Here is a 19,597-nt window from a genome sequence, read left to right on the forward strand (position 1 = left end):
GCCAACGTCAGTCTCAGTGAAACCCTCTCAAAGTGATCTCAGCGAAAACCATTCACAATGAGATTGGTCTATGAGGCCTATGTCGTGCCGCATGCAGCGAGGTATGTCTCATTGTTAATGAAAATAGGGCCTTTTTTGTTGTTTAAAGTCGTTTTTTAAAACTTTTGTGGCAAATTTTACTGATGTGGCAGAGGGGGGGCATGCAATTGGAACATGACGATGACTACCCTAAAAGGCACTTCGAGGCTTTTATGGCCTTTTTAATGCAAATTTCAACTTTAAATCTGACAGTCATACCAAGATCAAACATAACCTCAACAGTAATCCAGCAACGGTACTTCAAAGCATTTGAAAGTTTCTCCATTTGTTTTTAAGTGTTCTAGTTGGTACGTTTTGCTGTACTTTACTACAATAAAGAAATATTTAAATTTTTATTATTGTTTACATTTGCCATCTGTCAAACACATCAAACAACCAAGTTCCCTAAATTTGAGCTCTTATCTAGTTTTTGTGCTCTATATAGTCTCGCGTCAAGGTATGCGCTGTGACGTATCTCATATACAAATGTCCCGGACTATAAGTTGTTATTGAATTGTTAATGGAAGGTATTTATATACATCTAAACAGAGAACATGTATTCCGTCGAAATCGAATTAACATATCCCGAAACCAATGAAACCTATACGCTTTACCTAGCACCAGAAGATGCCAAGAGGACTGAAGCTGATGTGATATTTGCCCAGTCTTTGCTCTTTCATGCAAAGTGTAATAAAACCAAGAACCCAACACTTTTGACCGAACCGAAGTTCCGTATTGAAGCAGAGGTGGCAGAGAAACAGGGCTGGACTTAGAAAGCACGTGTGCCCTAATACGTTCCATAGAAAGCAATTATGACGACCTACACCACTCAAAAAAGAAGAAAGAAATGTGGATGAACATGTCAACATGAGTTATGTAGTAAAAAAATCGAAATGTCTTCTGCTGAGTGCTATAAAAAATGGCAGAATTTGCTACGCACGTACAAAGCCAGCAAGGGTAACAAGAAAAGAACTGGCAGAGGTTTGTTTCGCTTCCTTTTTTATCAGTTATTAGATGACTTCCTGGGAAGCAAACCTAGTAATAGTAGCCCACATACAATAGACGTACAGCGTATGATCCACGTTAGTGACAATAATAATATAACACAACCAGTTAATACGACTGAAATAAATTAAAAAAAAAGGCCTGTAGAAAGGAAAGGAAAAGTATTACTAATGATTATCTGTAAGCGAAAACAAAGCCTAGAGACCAAACAAGAGGAGCTTTTGTCCAAAAAAGCAGATCGGAAAGAAATGTTAATGCTAATTAAAAAAATAGAATGAAAATGGAGAAAGATAAGTTATATCTTTAGAAACGTTAGTAAAAAGAAGGGAAGAAATGGAACATTGAGTTTTACAATAATTTTTATTTATAGAGAAGACTGTTCCTTTTTTGTTTTAAGTTTGCGAGTAGTATAAGACTTGTTTTTGTGTTGAGAATTTTTATTACTCTATATAATTTTTATATCATTATTGTAATCTAGGGGTGCCAAAGACTTGTTTAATGGTTTTTGTTTTATAAATTTTGAATATGTTCCTTAATAGATTGTAAGAAGGGTTGAATAATAAACATGTACAGGATCCGGCATTATATACAATCTTTCTTGGTTTACTTTTTTTCTATGTCTGTTGCTGAAATGTGAAGGAGTCCCCAGAAAGCTCTATTTAGGGGACCCATGTCAGATATGATACATTTGACTGTCACGTCTAGATCATTTGCTCGTCTAATATGATCAAATATTTTTTAAGGACTTATCATCGCTATGTGACTTTGCAGTTAGCTCATATCCAACAGTCTGTTTCTATCTCGTACTCATTCCGGCGAGCATGAAAACTAATGCATGTGATGCTACTTCCTTAGAACTATCTAAATTCCCAGGCAATAATATTGTTGGCCTTCCCACAATAGATTTAGTGGAATTGTCATACTGAAGCATTGGACGTATAGCCATTTCGTCTAAGAGTAATGCAGCATGTCTTTCATGCTCGTCAAAGGACGCCACCTAAAATAGAAAATATGTTTAGTGCAATTGCTACAATTTAAAGTAACCACATTGTTATATCAGTTATGCAGCAAATGCCAATGAATACCCCCACCATTCACCTTAAACTTAAGTAGATTGAAAATATCTTCCAATACACCTGGCTGCAATTTGAGACTAGAAATTCTATGTTGCAGTGTTCTGATAGCTGGTAGGGGAAATTTTTGTCTGCACAGCTCTTCATAACCCTTAGCTCCACATGCCATATACAGCTTAAGTGACCTTTGTATCGTTTCAACTGACCATTCAATTCCTCGATGATTACCATATTTTAGTTCTCACTTATTTGATCCGCAGTAAACAGTATTTTGAACTTATCTTCAAGAATAATAAATTGGTTTTTTAAGGTTGTAATTTTTGCATTCGCAGCTCTCAATTCATTTTGCAGATTTTTCAACAGTTCATCCTTTTCTTGTTGGTTGTTTAATAAATGTGATACATCAGGTGATACATCAGGAGGTGATACATCTGCAAGTTTATAATAATTCTGTTAACTATCTCTAGTATTTATGTATATATACAACAGAACGATCATAGAATTTTTAGACTTGCTATTACCTAATAACGCCCGTTTCATTCTAATAGTTGGAATAGCACTGCGTTTTAACAACTTTCTGTTGTCTTGCCGGTTTTGCTCGAAGTTGTCACTTTCAAAATGCATCTGAAATTAGTGTTAGTGACAAATACATTTTTATAGAATGTAATATTCTCAAAATTGGGTATTTTACCTCACACAATATCGCTCGTTCGGGCAAGTCTTCTCTGTTAATAAATTGAGCCCATGCTAGTTTACGCTGGTTATCCGTTTTTCCTGACGGTATTCGAAAAAAACGGTATCCATTTTCGCCGCGGTTTCGGCAATCGGGATAACAACAGCTATGAATGGCCAACAGTCCTACGATCGCGATAGAGAATCTTTTGTTCCGGCCTCACGAACCACTCCAAACGATCTTCGGACTCGATGTAGGATTTTTAGTTCTAGACTTGCGTAATTGATGAAAGCGGTTTTGTCTCTGTTACTGTCGTATCTTTAGAGCTTTTTGAGGTTGGAAATGGGTTTGAATCACAATAAAGAAATTGTCTGTTTTAGTTACCGAGATTCATTTAATATCTTCGAAATTATTTATAAAAAAAACTTTTTTTTGACGAAGTTATTTCATGGAAAATTTATGATGGTGGGATGGATTCAGTTACAGGAACAAGAAATAAACCAAAATTGTTTTGGTTGACTAGTTCTAATTCCAACATTACCAGGTCTTAAAGAATGTATTAATTACATAATTTAAAAAGTTTAAAAATTGTTTTGCCTTGCCACCAGTATTAGTGCCATGTCTGTTTTAATTTTTAAACTTTTTTAATTATGTAATTAATACTGCTTTAAGTTCTGATGATGTTCGATATAGAACGAAACTAGTCGACTAAAGCAATTTTGTTTTATTTCTTGTCTCTGTAACTAGATCCATCCCACCATCTTATAAAATAAAGTTTATAAATTTGAAAATGGTTTGTTTTATACAATTAGAACTTTTCGTTTCAAGGTTTTTTGGATAACTTATTTTTAACTTGGGAATAAGTTTGGATGACTCATTAGTTTTAAAACAATTAGTGTGCACTTCATAACGATAATTATCGTTCGCAGTGGACGAAAATCCGTAACTGATTCTGAACCGCACATGCACTTTAAATAAATCCTGGACTAGTTCAGGATTAGTTCTAAAAATCGTCCGCGAACAAAGCTAATATAAGTGACAATGCAATCATTGAGGTAGTGTCCATTTTCTGCTCGAGATTTAAAAATTGAAGAAGCCAGTACTTATTGTACTGTTACAAATTCTGGTAAAATTAAACTAAAATCTAACCATAATTATACGTACCAAGTGCAAAGACAATCACATATGCTACTTTGTAATGTACACAGAAAAAGATGACCTAGCTTGCCTCATTATTGAACGACACGACTTTTGGTCTACAAATATGCCCCTAATTCTTGAAATTTTTTGGGTAGTAATAAAGCAATCAGTAATAAATTCGATTTTGATCAGCAAAAAATTATAAATGATCAGTATTTAATTCATTTTTGCACAGTAAAAAATTTAATTCATTTTTGCACAGTAAAACAATTAAAGGCCAAGTAAACCACGCCCAGTAAAAAAATCGTATATCCACAGTATAAATAATAAACGCTCAGTAGCTAGTTTGCAGGCTAAAAGGATACTAGAAACTAAACTAAAAGGAAACATACTCAAACAATTAAACTCGAAAATGTAAAACTCGAAATGTGGAATTTTACACTCTCTAGTTTTGAGATGCTATTATTTACTGCGCATTTACTATTTTTACTGTGTAATTATTATTTTTACTGTGCATTTATTATTTTTACTGTTCATTTATTATTTTTACTGATTAAAAATACTTGTCGTTTAAATAAAATACTGTGCATTTAATTTGTACCCAAATTTTTTAATGCTACCTAAAATTGTTGATTTAAGGTTCAACAGAAATAAACCGCTGAGAAAAATTTTCGAAAAGACCTTTGATAATTTATTTATTATATTCTTTGTTTTTGGTTTATTGGTATTTGTTATATTTTTTTAAGCACAATAGTGTCCTCTCATGAGGGCCGTGTAATTGTTTTAGCACGGTGTAACCTATTGTGCTTTTTACTATACTGCTATGGTTTTATAAATCAAAACTTTGGCACTTTGCGTGTGTTCTTGTCAATTATAATTACGCTTAAATATTTCATCATGTTTAATTTCAAATACCGAATGCCGACTAAAATTAAAATTCTGGAATTAGGCATGTTTATTTTTTACTTATTCAGAAAGCTAAACCACAACTGTTACAGTCCATCGTTAGGGTCAATCCAGGTAGCCTCCATGGGCCATCAGTCATGAGAGTGTTCGTTTAAACCCTCCAACGGATGTATAAAGAGTTGCATACTACTACTTTTTTTAAAGATTTAACAAAAAACTAACAAGTTTGGACTAACAAGAAAATACCATCGCAATTCCCCCAAAAAGTCTTATTTATCCATAGTAAATGCAGGTGGAAAAAGTAACTTATGTGACTAAAAAATGGAGATTAATTTTAAGATGTTTTTGGTTATTTATTAAAAACTATTAACTTGAATGTTTGTTTTGTACGACCGCGAACCTAACGATTATACTGTGATGAGTTGATGACCCAAAGGGCCCCCACCTTCTTTTTGTCCGCCTTATCTCAAATAAAAAATACAAAAGTCGTAATCGTCATCAAAATGGAGGAACCTACGTTGTGTTTTACAAAAAGAGTACAATAAAACACCTGTGGGGAGGAAAGCATTGTTTAAATCCTGCAGTTGATAATAATGTTCAAATATCAAAATGAAATAGAAATGATTCAAACAATAACATTAAACAAACAAACAAGGAACAATTGGCCAATTGAACACAAACAGCTTAAACAACAAAACAACAAAAACAATAATATGCAAGTAGCTTGCATTATTGGCATAACTACAAGCCTACGAGAAATAAAAAAAACAATAAGCAAGTAGCACGCTGTTATATTTTTTGGTTAATAAAACTTTCAGGAACTTCTGACACCACTTTATTTAAAAGAATAGATCTTTCGTACAAGTACAATTCACCGACTCTGACTCTTATTAAGGAACTTGAAGAACTTGCAGAGCTTTTAGAACTCTTAGAACTGTTAAAACTATTAGAACTGTTAGAACTAATGGTAAAAAGGAACTTTTATAATATTGCCTCATGGGCTGAACTGGAACATCCCTCTGTTGTCTTTCAGATATTTCATTGGTTTTTGACTATGATGTGATTGGTTGGGTTTTACCCTTAGATTTACGAATTACCATATGGTACCAAATGTAACCGTATGTTCTAAATTATACAAAATAGGGATGTTATTCCTAAACAATAAGATTTTTAAATATTATCTCTAAAACTTAAAAGAATATTGGAGATGAGGATAGTTGCTTTCAACTTGTGCGAAGCGGGTGGCTTTTCGTACGTATAAATAAATATTCGATCGCACGCACAGTTGTGGTACATAACACACCTCCCCCTATAAAAATTTTGTTTGGATTAAACATGCTTGACAAAATTGAATAAGAAAAAAATCATAATAAAATTGAATTTAAACATTTAACAAATTTCTTATAACTATTAAGAAAATAGTGTAAAGATAGTAAGTAGTGTCAAATAATATAATAATAATATAATATGATAATAGAATATAGTAATAATAAAAATTAAAACTATCGAATACATGTAAAAGCTATATGAGAATATAAAAGGTATATGTATCTATATATTTTAATGCATAATAATAAAAAATATAATGATATACATAACACAAAGGGAAAAAGACGTGACAATTTCATGACAGATAGTCGCACTTCTGGGTATAAATAAACAGTCTCTAATAGAGTCTTTTGTTTGTTTGTTTTCCGTGTATTGGAATCGCATTGAAGGTTCGTTGATCCTAATATCGTAGATTCGTTGTTTATTGGGGTTTGCTCGTTTTCTTCGGTGATTGATTTGAGGGAACTATACGGAAATCTTGGAAATCTTGTTGTGATGCTATGGTTGGATATAGTTTGTTGTTCGATATTGAGTTCTTACTGTTTATGCAAATTTCAAAGATGTTGCATTTTGTGTTGTTTTTTGAGAGAAATCTTTCGATAATTGGGAGTTTGAAAAAGTTGAAGCAATTACAGCAACAACAGTAGAAAAATAGAGCTAGTGAGATGATTATTAAAATTCCACATAGTAGGCTAAACCAATGGATTCTTTTGCTTATAAAGGGTTTGTTGAGAGAATCTTGGATTATGTTGTCGTACTGGGCAAGTTTGTCGTGTGCATTTTGTAGTTCCTCGAGGTTCAGGTTTTTTAAGTTAATAGGTTCCATTTCTTCGGATTTTATAATCTCTATCTTCCTGATACAACAGTCATCCTCATTGAGGTTGATGTCAGGCATGAAATTTATGGCATTGGCTAGAGAGTTAGTATTGGCAATGAGAACAGTTGATTCGGTGTAGCAACGGCATTTGGGTTGAAGTGTGAGTATGCCGGATTTTTCGATGCGGACTTCTGCAGGGGCATCTCCGTAGCAGTGGATCGTTGCCATGGTAGGATTGGAAATTAAAAAGAGCCAGGAACACATTTCTCCTTTGCCGGCTAAAATTTATAAAGTAAACGCTTTATGTGTACATTGCAATCTGGTGTCGTCTTCATATAGAAATGGAAAAGCAGTACATGTTTTACATGAGTTTTTTCCAACTGTACCTCCCGGATATCGAATTGTAGAAGCGCCAACCAATGTAATCTATTTACCAATTAATCGAAATGAAATTTCTTTATTGGTACTTAAAATAACTGATCAAGATGTAAATGTAGTCAATTTTCGTGGTGAAGCCATCACGGTAAGGTTGCATCTTAAAAAGCTCCTCTCAACATAAAATAAAACAAAAATAATAATAAAAATTATGGGATTAGTTTTTGATTCCTACCGTAAACGGTTTAATGTCAATAAAAATTGTATAAATACGTCAACAAACATTACGAGTAAATCACTTAGTCGACATCGTAGACCAAAACGATTAACATCGAAAAACAAGAACTTTCTTAAATCTCTCGGTTTTACTGTATTAGTGTGAAATAAGTGTGCGTCTATTATTACGTTGTGTATTTAAATGAATTTTGAAAAATTAAATGCAAATGAAAAAGCTGTTTTTGATACATCAATAAGTTATGCTGAAAAACGTACGCATCAACCATACGCATCCACTTCTTTCAATTTGAATGATGAAATACGATTACCAATCGAACATCAAGATGTATATACACTTCCTTGGTTGAGTTCATTGTATATTGAAGGAAAAGTAATCGCAACAAATAATAAACATGAAACCATAATTTCACCAAACGTTAAATTTGATAATAATGGTATAATGTTAATGTTTAATGAAGTAAGTTATGAGATTGCTGGTAATGTAGTTGATAGAGTACGAAATCCAGGTTTAGCATGAATTATGAAAGGTTATGCAATGTACAATACTAATGAAAGTATTGTTCTTCAAAATGCTGGATGGTTTCCTAAATCTCCATCAACAATTATTGGTCAAGATTCTGGATACTTTAATGTAGTTATTCCATTGAGACTAATATTGGGTTTGTGTGAATGTTCGCCAAGAACTTGTTCTTGTTCGAAGCAATACTGATCTAAATGCTCTAGTTGTTAACGATGACACAGTACATAACGTGAAAATTAACATTTCAAAAATCTTTTGGAAAATGTCTCATATAACAGTTTCGAATGCAGAACGATTACGTCTAATTGATACGTTATCAAAGAATCGTGAACTAGATGGTCCCTTTAGAAGCAGAGAATTGCATGAGTATCCTCTGTTACCACAAACTTAACGACATAGATGGTCTATTAAAACATCAATCGAATAACAACAATATATATTTTTCGGACTTCAAACTGATAGAAAAAATCAACTTTCCAAAGATTACAATCAATTCGATCACTGCAATTTGAAAAACGTTAAAGTCTATCTCAACGATGAAATAGTAGTTAAATAGTACTGGTTCTGGCACACTCAGGATTCAATGTTTTGATTCATGTGTTTTGCGTAACCTTGAATGATAAATAGTGCTGGTTCTGGCTCACTCAGGATTCAATTTTTTGATTAATGTGTTTTGCGTGAGCTAAAATGGTATTCAAGTTTATTTCAATAAACACTAATTTTTAATTTGTTTTCCTAGATTCAAACTGTATAAAAGTTAATGTGTTGTGTTGTGTAACACAGTTCTTGTGTAATACAATAACACCAATTGCTCGAGAAATGGAAGCCATCAGAAAGAGTTCGATTTATAATACTCCTGGTAAGTTTAATATTTTTTTAGTAGTTTAGTTGGAAATATTTTTTTTTCAGAGGATGTGATAATATGTCCATACAATAAAGCTCACGTTCTTCTTTGGTATCGGCTCGAAAGACACATTTGGAAGTGTCATCGGGCCGATAAAGTAAAACAAAAGGATTGGTATGAAATGATGGTGAAAGAAGAAGAAGAGGAGAACTCAATGAGCCCAGCTACCTCGAATTCCTAAAAAATAAAAAGGATCATAATGCCTTAAATTAAAGAAGTAAGTTTTATAGAATCTTTTTCAACAGTAATTTATTGTGAATTTTTTTAGGGCTGGGGTTCTTTCCTAGAAAATAGTGTAGAATAAGTTTAATTAAGTAGTAGTAGTCGTAGTCAAATGTAAATATTATATTAATGTATAAAAAATAAAAGTTGTAAAAAAAAGCTACATGTTTTTATGTACACCTGTTTCAACCTACTGATACAAGCAAGTGTGACCTGCAAGCAGAGAGTGGCTCACTGTTTCAAGACCACTCATTCTCTCTTTATCTTTGATCAAGGCCACAATATTGGTGCATTTTCATTCAAGGTTAAAAAGTGGTGGTATAGTTAATATATAGAATTTAGTACAAGTTTGATAGCAGTCAATACTGATTGAATCCTCCGAGAAATAAGAATATAAAAAGTGCATATATCTGTGTTAATGTCTAAGAGTATTCGCTGCTGGGTCATGGATGTATTGAATCGAATCGCTCGATGCGGACAGAAGCCCATTTTAAAAGCTGGTGAGCTAGAGTTGAACACAAGATTCCGCATACATAATATTAGACGTACAAAGTCTCTGTTCGGAAATTCAGTGCTTGTTGAGTTGGACAATTATGCAGTGTTTCTGCCGAGAAGAATAAGTGATTATTTGACTGAGGAGAAAATTGATGAGTTATTGCTAGATCCACGTACACTATATTTAATATATTTGGGAAAAGAAGATGCTAGAAACCCGACATCTGCACATTGTTTTGAGTTTCAACGTGTTGATGATGAAATATTAGGTGAGTGAACATAATGTAAAATGGAGGATGAAAAGAAATTAAAGAAATGTATATTTCATTTACAGTTAACGAGGGTGCCGAAGAATAGGATGAAATTATCGGAAAAGACTTATGTGTGTGAAGTAGTGTGCGTTTTGTGCTAGTGATAGTTTCTTAAAATAAATGAATAAAAATCATGTGCCTAGACGATGGACAGTATGAAAAAAGTTTAGACGACTGTTTTGATAAAAGGCTGTTATCATATAAGAACTGGGTACATTCATACCCATCTCCATGGAGTTTAGCAAAAGTGGGATTGTTTTATATTCAAATATCTGATTGTACCCAGTGTTTTGTTTGTGGAGTAATAATTTCACGATGGGAAAAAAGTGATGATGCGTTTATGGAGCATAAAAAACATTCTCCAAAATGTGGATATGTGGAATTGCTTTCCACAGACAAAACGAGAATTCAAAAATTCAAATTAGTTACTAAAAATAGCATTGTTGTAGTTTTATTGCTTATAGTATTTGTATTCATGTGTTATTTATGTGCGTCTTCTTATGCATAGATAATGTCATGCAGACTTGTTAACCTTGATCAGTGTCGGGCGCGCGCCAAAGGCGAGGTAAACTAAAGGTTTCAAGAGACGTACTGGTTTAATTAGTTTATAATTAAATAAGTGGTAGAATAATATGGATGATTTATAATAGATTTAAGGATATTTAATGTAACACCTATAATATTGATGAAATAAAGTTTTTAAGTGATTCCTTTTGGTTTATTTTATTAAAAAAAAAACAATTCATAATAATAATAATTGTCTATGTAATATCCGATGAATTAATCCAAGGGTTATGAGTTTTATCCATTCCACTCCACTTGACAAATAAACGGTTACCTTTCTTTCGTAAAACTTTCTCAACGAGATATACATTCGGATATTTAACTTTTTGTAATTCTTCAGTGTAGAAACCGCCTCGTATTGTTTCTCCAGAAACATCTTGTAGTAAATAAGTTCTAGGATTAGTATTTTGAATCTTCGAAACCGTAAATACTTCATTACTCCAATTTCGGGTGTACCCTTTCTTAAAAAGATGTCGATGTTTACTAATTCGAACAAAATCAGCAACTTTAAATTTGGGTTTATAAATGTCCATTGTTTTAAGATGACTGTAAACTTGATCCAAAACTTTGCGTTCGTTTTTCTTATTTATTGAAATCGGTTTTAAACCAGTAGTCCTATGTTTGGTATTATTGTATTTTTTTATTATGTCAGGTAAAATGTTTGTGCAGTTGTAGTGACCTTACACCGAGAATTCTTTATACATCATTCCCTTGATTGTTCGATTCACACGCTCGACGACACTACTTTTTAAATTCGAATAAGAACTGTAGTGATTAATTTTGTATTTATTCATTAATTGTTGAAAATATTTATTGTAAAACTCTTTTCCAAGATCTGTTTGAATGTTTTTAGGAACGTTACGTCGAGTTTTTAAAATTTCACTTATTGCATTTACAACACTTAAAGCCGACTTATTCTTTAATGGAACAGCCCATACAAATTTAGAAAAAACATTGATAACCATTAAGATATACTTGAAGCCTTTATTGACGCGTGAATATGGTATCATTTCAACCAGTTCGAGTTGCAATAAATCATTTAAACCTTTCACTATCACACGTTGGCTTTTAAAGTTCACTCTTGCCGGTGCATGTAGTTCATTAACAACTTGACGCTTAATATGTATTTAAATCACTACGCTTCATGGTGGATTGGTACTTTTAAAACTATTTCTATATATATATCGGTTTAGCTTCTGATGTTTTGGGTCCATATTTAAATGATAGTTTGTCACCTTCACGTTTTGACCAATTAAATTCGTAGTTTGTTTCGAATTAATTAATGCAATCCACCCGCTCGATTGACTACCATTTACAGACGTAATCGTTGCTTCTTTTAATGGGAAAATATAATTCGTACCAATATTAAATAATACAAAAAGTTTTTTAGGTGGATCCAATGTCCCAAAGAGTGAGATTGTGATATATGAGAAAGATTTGATACGTTGTAAAGTTGTACGAATTCTGTGTTCACTTATGTGTTCACCAAATTTATCTAATGTCATATTCTCGTCTCTTGAATGAATAAAGTATGTAGAAATACTAACTATAAAATATAATGTGTTAGCAATATATACAAGTCGTCTCTAAATTATTAACGAATTATTTTCGATTCACGCAATTCTGTTATGATGCGATTGATTTCATTCATATGATTATTATTACCAGCTACTGTCGATGATAATAAAAAACGTAGTCTATTTACGAGTTTGTTGGGATTTTTGCGGTGAACAAATTCTGAATTTTTATCTGTTAAAGCCAATGTGCGAAGAAAACTACCACCCTTAACTCTTTTTGATATTGGTTGGATACTACTTGTCGGAGTTGATTGTTCATGACCTTGAGCCTGCAATCGTATTGCAGGTATGTTGCGAAGTCGCGGATACTGTTTACGTGGTGGTGGTACGAGAATTGAAAGACTACTACTGCGGCTTCGTTGCTGGACAGGAGTCGATTGACCTTGATCGGTATCAAGGCTTTCTTCAGTATCACTGTAAAATGGCGGCGACTGAGATGCACGGTGTTCCTGAAGCGGTAGTGGCTGTCTCGAGAAATGTCGAATAATTGTTTTATTTTTGTTCCCTACATTACCCAGAATTTGTGCATCTGGTTTTTAGTTTTTTCTGTCTGCATTGGTTCGAATGACAACATTTCGATAAGTTTCTAAATCTTATTGAGTATAATCAGTTGGATTTTTTTTAAATAATAATTCATACAATCCAGGTGTATCAGGATAAGCTACATTTTGAACGATTTCATGATCGTCTTTGAAATCAATTTCAGAATTGCCAATAAAAAATTTATTTCCCTCGGTTCCATGTCTCACACCATATTGATGATCAAATTTGTTTTCTGTGTCAGTAATCATATCTTCAATGTACTGTCGAGGTAAACCGGTCCATTGTTTAAGAAAATGGCGAAATGCATCAGTCTTTGACAAATTCATTAATGTTTCTTGCAACTTTCCAATGCTCACGTTCTTGAGTGACTCTCCCTCCTCTCTGGGTGTGCTAGCAGCCCCATTTTGTCGCATTAAATTGCATCGTGGATCGAGCGATGTAGTACTACGGCTTGTGGTCGTTAACTCAAAAAGTCGTTTATCGATGTCGATCGTCGACTAATAAATAAATCTTTGACAAACATTTCATTTTTATTTTAATGAACTGATCAAAACCGTTACGATAACGCCCATTGTCTTGTTCAGCATCCTTATCAATAGTAACAAATCCATACGGTTTTTGCCAACACTGTGAACACATTTTCTGAAAGGTTTCAAATGACATATCTGTACCAACGTGATCATTAAAAACATGTTTTAAATTTAATACATCCTTAGGAAAGATAATTATGAAATTGGCATTATCACGAATTAATTGTTTCTGATTGGAAGAATACGTTTGGCTAATAAATATACAATCGATATTATAATGCCTACCAAAGCAAAAATAATCACGTATTATATTTTGGTTACATGTTACTACGTCATCAAATATTATTATGGAATAGGGTTTGATTTCTTTAGGAAATCATATTCATAGTAACCGACTTTATCGAGAGGTGCCAAAACCGATTTTAAAAATTGATATTTTGGTTGTTGTAGGGTTTTTGAAAATAAGTAAATGTCTGTGAAGCGTAATCTATTTGGATGCAGCAAGAGACTTAATATCATTGTTTTTCCACATCCAGAACGTCCAACCACTAGTCCTCTTTTTACACTATTATTGAATAACGTATTATGTTTAGGAAAGTGTTAATAGGGTACACAAACTGAATAGTCGTGATTAGAGATTTTTAATAAATCTTTTTGTTGCACAAGTTTCATTGTTGACTTACAGAATACAAATAAAAATACTTTACACATTACATCAATTATAAATACATAATAATAGTAAATATATAGTATAAATAAATGGTTACATATCATTACATATCTACAATAAGGTAAAATTCAATCAATGGGATCCACATATTTTTGCAATTATCTAATTAGAGAATCTAAATTTCGATCTCTATCAATATCGTAATGTTCCCAGGCTAATGTATCAAATGAATTACCTAAAATGTATCGTTTATCATCGAAATTAGACAGTGCTATTTTATTCCTTAATTCGGTATACATATTATGTAAATAAGATTTGAAAACCTTCATAACACAGAAAACTGATGAAGATGAAGGATTTGTTGCAATTGCCCGATATTGTAACAGTGTTAGAGATTTATCAATTACATGTTTACTTACATCTTTAGCCTTTTTAATTACATCATTCACTGTTTGCACACAATAAGCTTTGGCACCGGTGCCATAAAGTAGTACAATTGGTACACCCGCATACTCATCTTTCATTTTACCGATAACAGACACAGTTTTAGGAATATCATGAATATTATTCTCGGGATAATTTGAAGTATCAAACCGATCGATATTCTGTTTAATACCATTTTATACGTTTTCCGTATAAATTTCTAAAATTAATGAATCCGTATCTGTATACAAAAGCTGTACATTATTTCCATACTTAACTTTAAGGAAATTATAAAAAAAGTCATACATTAAAGTTTTTGAAATTTCCAATATACTGAATCCTACATAAATAGGTTTATCATGTCACTTGAACTTTATTCATTTCTATTGCAACTAAATTTTCAGTAAAAATAGAACAATTTTTAAATTGTGGTTTGGCTATCCATGTCTCTGCTCCATACTTGTGACCGTTTTTTCCAATGTGTAGCCAGTTTATTATCTACCAGATTATCGACATTTTCCATGGTTTTTCCATACACACTGTTATTCATGAGTTTAAATAAATCTTTTTCAAACTTATTTTTAATTTGATTTCGTAATTTCGTATTTAAATCAACATATGGTTTGAGCCATGACGATTGATTGAATTTTAGTACTCTATGAATTTTTGTCAATTCAAGTCCATTTTGTAGGGCTTGTTTTAAATTTCGATAATGTATTATGTAGTTTGTTTTAGCACATAGATTTGGAATGAATTTAGCACATTTTCCGTTTGGTGGAATTGAATTTTCTGGTAGAAATGGCATATCATTATGAGAGTTGTGTAAATGATGAGGATAAGAGATATCTACTTCAAGGACATAATCTTCGGGTGTGGTATCAGTCAAATCCATGATACTCAGTGAATTAATTTCGTCTTGCGTTAACCAAGTAAATCCACCTAAAGGGAGTACTTCACTCATAGCCCAACCATAGAGATTTGTTGCATCGAGATATAAAATGTATGATGTCGGTTTCGAAGGGTCATAATTTGGAAGAAATTTATTATTTGCCTGAGCCGCTCGTTTAACACATGTACTAACTCCCCCACGAATCCCTTTTTTGAAAAAATGCAACATATCTATATCAGTCAATAATTCTAATTTTACATGGGTAAATTTAAGCATAGCATTCCAACTAAGAGATGGTGCTGTCACGTAATGTGCTGGATCAAGTTCATAATGCTTAAGGCACATGTTTCGAAAATTCTCAGACATCAGCTAATAGTAAAATATCACTTTTTAAATAGAGATCAGAATATTCGCCTAGAGTCTGACAATGGAATGTATCCCATACGGTTTTAGCTCGTTGATTATCATCTTCAGAAATATGCTCATCGCGAAGTTTATCGTAAAAATCAATTTTTTGTGGTAATTCCGTGAGATCTAACTTAGAAAAATCATCGATAAATGAATATGGAAAAACCCGTTTCTGTCTAATTAACTGAAATTCTCTCTGTCAACGGGAAAGTATCGTTTTACTTCCCCACATTGAGCATCATCCAAGGCTGCTGCCAGTTTTTCTAATGAACATGCCAAAAACTGAAAACTATCTATAAAACGCAAGTGTAAGTGCTCTTTGACTCTTCGATTGTTTGAATTTAGATATTCGCCTACACAAATTTTTTTCGAAAATGTAATATATTTCTCTTTAGTTTTACCAAGAATATTAATTTCACTTTTTTCAAGGGTCAACTCTTTAATAAATAAGTGACTATCATAATTTGTTAAATTATGAAATACTATCGGAATAAAATTTGGAATTTGAAAATTTAAGTTACAATTACAGTGCGCGGCGTACCTATAACGGAACCGTTGCGGAACCGTTCTTTAAATAAATGCACTTTTTCTCAGGAAGGCACATTCCCGCAAAATTCAAAAATCCTTTTTACAGAAATTGAATATTTTGTATTTATCTATTTTTCAATTTTTTTTTATCTAGGTGTCAGTTTTTCGATCGAGAAACCTTCGATATTTTGGTTATTTGAAGTCAGATCGAGGTGAAACTTTTACCACCGATTCTACGTCGAAAAAAAAGTGATTTTTTTTTGTGTCTGGTTATCGTTCTGACCGGTTTTTCTGCGAACCACAATAATCCTTCATATAGTTAATATTTTTCGATGAACTTTGGCGAGTAGGTGCCCCTCAGCCGTGTTAAAACCGTGTTTTTGGTCGCCAAAAACTCCTGATCTTACCCAAAATGTAAAAATCATTCAAGTGCGATCTTGCGTCAACAGTTAATTTATCAAACTTGGACAATCCACTTGATTCAATTCAATTTAATTTATGAAAGACTGCAATTCTCAAAATATTCTAAAAATGCCAACATCAATGGTTAGCGAGGAGCAAATGTTAACAGCTATCTTCAAGATCGTTTGCAAGGACTTGTGGTCAAAAAATATTTTTTCTGAACGACCAAGAGCAAAGAGACAAAACAATAACCTTGCCAAAGGTTATTCAAATTTGAAAATTTCAGGTTCTGAAATCTAGAGAAGACAATATTTTATATAAATATATAGAGTATATCTAATAAGTGCGATAGTGTTACAACATTTCTTAAATTGCAATGACCTAGGAGTATTATGCTTTGTAGAAACTTGGTTGACGCAAAAAATTGTTGATACAGTAGTTTTTAAAGGGTATAAATTGTGGGGCACATGTTTCGAAAATTCTCAAAGACATCAGCTTATAGTAAAATGTCACTTTTAAATAGAGATCAGAATATTCTTCTAGAGTCTGATAATGGAATGTATCCCATACGGTTTTAGCTCGTTGATAATCATCTTCAGAAATATGCTCATCGCGAAGTTTATCGTAAAAATCAATTTTTTGTGGTAATTCCGTGAGTTCTAATTTAGAAAAATCATCGATAAATGAATATGGAAAAACCCCTTTCTGTCTAATTAACTGAAATTCTCTGTCAACGGGAAAGTATCGTTTTACTTCCACACATTAAGCATCATCCAAGGCTGCTGCCAGTTTTTCTAATGAACATGTCAAAAACTGAAAACTATCTATAAAACGCAAGTGTAAGTGCTCCTTGACTATTCGATTGTTTGAATTTAGATATTCGCCTACACAAATTTTTTTCGAAAATGTAATATATTTCTCTTTAGTTTTACCAAGGATATTAATTTCACTTTCTTCAAGGGCCAACTCTTTAATAAATAAGTGACTATCATAATTTGTTAAATTATGAAATGCTATCGGAATAAAATTTGGAATTTGAAAATTCAAGTTACAATTACTGTGCGCGGCGGACCTATAACGACCCGTTAAATGACAGTGATCTTTTACTTTAATATCATTCTATTAAAAAGGCTTTTGACAAATATGACATTCCGTTGCTGTAAGATAATCAAACTCTTCTTGAATAGTTAATGGAAGTATTGGTTGTACAATACTTAAATATTTTGTATAAATCTCTATCAAATCTATTTCTAATGCTGTAATAAAGTCAACCACAGATGACTGTCCTCGAAAACTTTGGAATTTAGATAATTGATCGTTATATGAACATTTAATGTAATATGCACATGAATATGGTTGATGAAGAAAAGTTTTTATCGAAAATGATTGATTTGGATTTGGTGCAACTGTACTCATAGGTTTCAATAAACATTCGAAATCAGCATAAACAATAAATGGGATAGTCATTTTATGATGATAATTTTGAAATTCTAATACATTAGCGGGAATATTATAACCAAATCTATTTGTTGTTAATTCATTATTTGGGATTCTAGCATAAAGTTTTCCACAATCAGTCGAAGAATGTCTGTCTAATAAAGCTTGGGTTGTGAAATATTGTAGACATCCATCACAGAAAAATTTTGAATGATGATGTTTTCAGAGTTGGGAAGATACTAAACGTGGCAAATTAGTTATTGTACAGTAATATTGATTACCATCATTATCACTCAACAATAATAAATTTATGTGTACCGGTTTCTTAAAGTTTGTAAAATATAATGGTCCCACAATTTCAAATTTTACCTTATTGTTTACATAAAGTAATTCAAGTCCGTAAACATTAATAGAGACATTATTTTGACTTTCAAATTTTGCAATACTATCCAATTTTACAGGAATTCAATACCTTGGAAATTAAAAAGTGTCGACCAATGTGGATGATGGCTACTTAAAGCCCTATTAAGATTTTTTTTTTGGGAGTTCGAATAAAACACGTTGGTGTCTTTCTCGTTCTTGTCGAACACCATTTTATTTCTCTGAAGCATGCGCCACAGGTTCATGCCGATGGCGCCGTAATCCAAAAATAAGTACATTGTAGTAACAAAACCGCCCGCCTTGAAAGGTACAACTTTCAATAAACACAAAAGAAAGCAAATGAAAAATAATTCAAGACTGGCAAAAAAAATGTAACATAAAGGTTGTTGCGTTCAATATAAACAAAATTGTCTTCAATCAAGAAGTCATTCGTCGTCGAGCGGTAAAACACATAAACGATTACAGGCTCTTTTCACTATTTTTCCCGCACATCTCACACTAGCAACACGCACTACGCCGTCGCTGGGGCTTGGGTAGACCTCTTCGACGCGCCCCATCTTCCAGCGCATTGGGGGAAGTTTTTGGTCTCTGATCACCACCAGATCGCCGGGACGTATTTGTCTCGTAGATTGTGTCCATTTCTTTCGCTGCTGCAGATAACTCAAGATGACTCCTGATGCCACCTTTGACAAAAGTCTTGACATATTTTTTCTTGATATTCGAAGCGATTCAGGCGCTTCATAGGAGTGTCGAGGTGATTGTCACTGGGAATCGTTGTTAATGGTCTTCCAATTAAGAAGTGCCCAGGCGTCAGTGGTGTCATATCATTTGGATCGTTGGAAAGAGGACTGAGTGGACGGGAGTTTAGGATCGATTCAATCTGACATAGGACCGAGCAAAGGTCTTCAAATACCAAGTTAGCATTGCCTAAAACTCGTTTTAAGTGAAATTTAACACTTTTTACTCCCGCTTCCCATAAACCTCCCCAGTTAGGACTATTGGCCGGAATGAATATCCATGAAATGGAATCATTGGCAAGACTAGTTTGAATTACATCAAAATTTGATTTACTGCGAATAAAATTGTAAAGTCGCTGTAATTCAGAGGAAGCTCCAACAAAATTTGAACCATTGTCAGAGTAAATTACTCGAGGTTTTCCT

General features: G+C 32.9%; 1 protein-coding gene across 4 annotated transcripts in view; it reads left to right on the forward strand.

The window, feature by feature from the left end:
• LOC103312764 (tRNA (34-2'-O)-methyltransferase regulator WDR6) overlaps positions 1-19,597 on the forward strand; it is a 100,053-nt gene that overhangs the window by 49,772 nt on the left and 30,684 nt on the right. Inside the window, exons 4-7 of one of the 4 annotated variants that reach the window (XR_010335435.1) lie at positions 8,893-9,012; positions 9,063-9,274; positions 9,326-10,043; positions 10,109-10,793. The exons of 1 other annotated variant lie outside the window; for it this stretch is intronic. The gene's annotated coding sequence lies outside the window, so the exon portion shown is untranslated. Of the gene's footprint in view, positions 1-8,892; positions 9,013-9,062; positions 9,275-9,325; positions 10,794-19,597 lie in introns of those variants that run through there. 2 more of the 4 variants (XR_010335434.1, XR_010335433.1) reach the window with 2 other exon arrangements.

The sequence above is a fragment of the Tribolium castaneum genome, chromosome 9, assembly GCF_031307605.1.
Source record: "Tribolium castaneum strain GA2 chromosome 9, icTriCast1.1, whole genome shotgun sequence".
Lineage (NCBI taxonomy): Eukaryota > Metazoa > Arthropoda > Insecta > Coleoptera > Tenebrionidae > Tribolium > Tribolium castaneum.